The 4,668-nt window shown below is 36.3% G+C and overlaps 1 long non-coding RNA gene across 1 annotated transcript; it reads left to right on the top strand.

Moving 5' to 3' along the window:
- The first annotated feature begins 400 nt into the window (after window positions 1-400).
- Window positions 401-4,445, top strand: LOC116662516. Its single transcript, XR_004318479.1, has 3 exons — window positions 401-440; window positions 3,900-3,949; window positions 4,434-4,445. It is a non-coding gene; the product is annotated as an uncharacterized LOC116662516 (long non-coding RNA).
- The last annotated feature ends 223 nt before the right edge of the window (window positions 4,446-4,668 follow it).

Genomic DNA, 4,668 nt, shown 5'->3' with positions numbered 1-4,668 from the left:
AAATCAGAGAAAATGCTTCTAAGTATCAATATGCCTTCTATTGTGATGAAAGTCCTGTCATCCTCATGCAAACAACTCTATAGTTTATTTTTGTCGAAACTTTTCTGCATGTAGTGTGTTCGAAACACGTAATTTCACAGCTGGGGAATCTATGTAATTTACGTACCTATTGGGTAGAACACGCTCCAACAGTTTTTTCCTTTGAAAACTGCCTGAATTTCGAAACTGCTATTAGGAAAAAGCTGCGAACTCACAGTTAATATTTCTATGTGTCAATATGCCTTGAATGTTGGATGAAAGTTCTGTAATACACATGTACATAACTCATTAAAAATGTTTCTCAAATCCTTGATGTATGTAGCCTGTTCGGAACAAGGTATTTCTCGGTGAGGGAAGCAATGTTAATTACATATCTATTGGTTAGAACCCTCTCCAGGAGAGTTTTACTGAAAAATCTGACTCAGTTTCGAGACTGGTGTTATGAAAAGGCTGTGAAATCAGAGTAAATGCTTTAAGGTGACAATATGTCTTCAATGGTTTATTAAAGATCGGTAATTCACATGCTAACAACTCAGCAGTGAATATTTGTTGAATCCTTGGTGCATGAACCGTTTTTTAGGAACACGGAATGTTACGGTGATGGTATCTATGAAAATGAGATGTCTATTGGATGGAACATGCAACAAGAGGATTTTTCTGCGAAAACTGCCTGATTTTCGAAACTGACGTTAGGAAAATTCTGCGAAATGTGAGTAAATGTTTCTAGGTGAAAACATGTCTTGTAAGGTGGATCAAAATTTGATAATCCACATGCTCACACTCATTAAAGAATGACTGTCGAATCCTTGATGCATTTAACATGTTCAGAACACGGAAAGTCACGGTGAGTGAACTAGTAAATTACATATCTTTTGGGTAGATCTGGCTCCAAGAACATTTTCTGTGAAATCAGCCTCATTTTCCAAACTGGCGTTAGGAAAAACCTGAGAAATCTGAGAAAATGCTTCTAAGTGTGAATATGCCTTGAATGGGGAATTTAAGTCTGGTAATCCACGTAACCAACTATGAAGGGAATACTTTTCGAATCCGTGACTTATTTAGCGTGTTTGGAACACGGAAATTCACGGCAATGTAACTATGTAAATTAAAATTCTATTGGGTAGAACTAGCTTGAATAGAATTTTTCTGTGCAAAATTCATGATTTTCGAATTTGACGTTTGGATAAAACTGTGAAATGAGAGTAAATACTTGTAGGTGTATATATGCCTTGTATGGTGGATGTAGGATTGGTAATCCAAATGCTAACATCTCTGTAGTTAATATTTGTCGAATCCGAGATACATGAAATGTGTTCAGAACACAAAGTATCATGATGAGCACATCTATGTAAATTACATGTCTATTGGGTAGAACTCGCTCCAAGAGCATTTTTCTGCAGAATCTGCCTCTTTTCAAATCTGGCGTTAGGAAAAATCTTCGAAATATGAGAAAATGCTTCTAAGTGTCAATATGACTTGATTGGTGGATGAAAGTCCGGTAATCCACATGTTAACAAGAGTGTAGTAAATATTTTTCAAACCGTGATTCATGTAGCGCGTACGGAAAACAGAATTTCACGGTAATGAAACTATGTAAATTAGAATTCTATTGGGTAGAACTAGCTAGAATAGAATATTTCTGCGAAAATTGCTTGATTCTCGAATGGGATATTTGGATAAAGCTGCGAAATGAGAGATAATATTTGTAGGTGTAAAGATGCCTTTATGTTGGAAGAAAGTTCAGTAATCCATATTTTCACAACATATTAAAGAATCTTTTTTCTAATCCGTGATGCATGTACCATGTTCGGAACGTGGAATTTCACGGTGTTTGATATAATGTAAACTACTTGCCTATTAGGTAGAACACACTCCAAAAGAATTTTTCTGCGAAAACTGCTTCATTTTTGAAACTGCGTTAGGAAAATGCTGCAAAATCTGAGAAAATACTTCTAAGTATCAATATTCAATGTTTTGTGATGAAAGTTCGGTAATCCACATGCTAACAAATCTGTATTGAATATTTTTCGAATCCATTATGCATGTAGAATGTTCGGAACATGGAATGTCTCGGCGAGGAAATTTATGTAAATTACATTTCCCTAGGTTAGAAATCTCTCCAAGAGTTTTTTCCTGAGATAACAGCCTGATTTTTGAAACTGGCGTTAGGAATAAGCTGCGAACTCAGATTAATCAATTGTAGGTGTAAATATGCCTTGTATGGTGGATGAAAGTCGGCTATCCGCATACTAACAACTCTGTAGAGAATATATGTCGAATCCGAGATACATGAAGAGTGTTCAGAAAATAGAATATCACGGTGAGCGAATCTATGTAAAATAAATGTGTCTTGGGTATAACTCACTCCAAGAGTTTTTCTCTGCGAAATTTGCCTCATTTTCGAAAGTGGCATTTGGAAATTCCTTCAAAATCCGAGAAAATGCTTCAAACTGTCAATATGTCTTTTATTGTGATGGAAGTTCATAAAGCCACATGCAAACAAACCTGATGTGAATAATTGTAGAAAGCCTATGCATGTAGCGTGATTGTATGACGGAAATTTCCGGAGATGGAATCTATGTAAATTTCATGTCTATTGGGTAGAAATCGCTCCAAAAATTTTTTCCGGAGGAAACGGCCTGATTTTTGAAAACTGGCATTAGGAAAAGGCTGCAAATTCAGAGTTAATGTTTCTAGGTTTAAATACTCCTTGTATGGTGGATGAAAGTTCTGTAATACACATGTACATAACTCATAAAAATGTTTGTCAAATCCGTGAAGTATGTAGCGTGTTCGGAAATTGGAATGTCACTGTGAGGGAAACTATGTAAATTACATTTCTATTGGGAAGTACTTGCTCCACGAGAATTTTTTGCGAATCTGCCTCATTTTCAAAACTGGCATTAGGAAAATCTTTTGAAATATGGGAAAGTGCTTCAAAAGTGTCAATATGGCATTTATGGTGGATGAATGTTCCGTAATCGTTATGTTACCAACTCTGTAGTGAATGTTTGTCGAATCCAGTGATGCATGTAACGTGTTCAGAACACGGAATATCACGGTGAGTAAAACTAGGTAAAGTACATATCATTTGTGTATAACTCGCTCCAGAGAATTTTTCTGCCAAATCTGCCTCATTTTCCAAACTGGCGTTAAAACTAAACTGTGAAATCTGAGAAACTTCTTCAAAGTGTCAGTAAGCCTTGTATGGTGGATGAAAGTGCTGTAATCCACATGCTAACAACTATGTAGTGAATATTTGTCGAATCCGAGATGCATGTAGCGTGTTCAGAACACGGAATTTCACGGTGAGCGAATCCATGTAAATTACATGTCTATAGGTTAGAACCTGCTCCAAGAGGTTTTTGCCGTGAAATCTGCCTCATTTTCAAAACTGGCGTTTGGAAAGCTCTGTGAAATCAGAGAAAATGCTTCTAAGTATCAATATGCCTTCTATTGTGATGAAAGTCCTGTCATCCTCATGCAAACAACTCTATAGTTTATTTTTGTCGAAACTTTTCTGCATGTAGTGTGTTCGAAACACTGTAATTTCACAGCTGGGGAATCTATGTAATTTACGTACCTATTGGGTAGAACACGCTCCAACAGTTTTTTCCTTTGAAAACTGCCTGAATTTCGAAACTGCTATTAGGAAAAAGCTGCGAACTCAGCAGTTAATGTTTCTATGTGTCAATATGCCTTGTAATGTTGGATGAAAGTTCTGTAATACACATGTACATAACTCATTAAAAATGTTTCTCAAATCCTTGATGTATGTAGCCTGTTCGGAACACGGAATGTCACGGAGAGGGAAGCTATGTAAATTACATATCTATTGGTTAGAACCCTCTCCAGGAGAGTTTTACTGAAAAATCTGCCTCAGTTTCGAAACTGGTGTTATGAAAACGCTGTGAAATCAGAGTAAATGCTTTAAGGTGACAATATGTCTTCAATGGTTTATTAAAGATTGGTAATTCACATGCTAACAACTCAGCAGTGAATATTTGTTGAATCCTTGGTGCATGAAACTTTTTTAGGAACACGGAATGTTACGGTGATGGTATCTATGAAAATGAGATGTCTATTGGATGGAACATGCAACAAGAGGATTTTTCTGCGAAAACTGCCTGATTTTCGAAACTGACGTTAGGAAAATTCTGCGAAATGTGAGTAAATGTTTCTAGGTGAAAACATGTCTTGTAAGGTGGATCAAAATTTGATAATCCACATGCTCACACTCATTAAAGAATGACTGTCGAATCCTTGATGCATTTAACATGTTCAGAACACGGAAAGTCACGGTGAGTGAACTAGTAAATTACATATCTTTTGGGTAGATCTGGCTCCAAGAACATTTTCTGTGAAATCAGCCTCATTTTCCAAACTGGCGTTAGGAAAAACCTGAGAAATCTGAGAAAATGCTTCTAAGTGTGAATATGCCTTGAATGGGGAATTTAAGTCCGGTAATCCACGTAACCAACTATGAAGGGAATACTTTTCGAAGCCGTGACTTATTTAGCGTGTTTGGAACACGGAAATTCACGGCAATGTAACTATGTAAATTAAAATTCTATTGGGTAGAACTAGCTTGAATAGAATTTTTCTGTGCAAAATTCATGATTTTCGAAT

The sequence above is a fragment of the Camelus ferus genome, unplaced genomic scaffold, assembly GCF_009834535.1.
Source record: "Camelus ferus isolate YT-003-E unplaced genomic scaffold, BCGSAC_Cfer_1.0 contig2953, whole genome shotgun sequence".
Taxonomy (NCBI): domain Eukaryota; kingdom Metazoa; phylum Chordata; class Mammalia; order Artiodactyla; family Camelidae; genus Camelus; species Camelus ferus.
The sequence above is the reverse complement of the archived record's forward strand: the minus strand, read 5'-3'. Positions and strand labels throughout refer to the sequence as shown.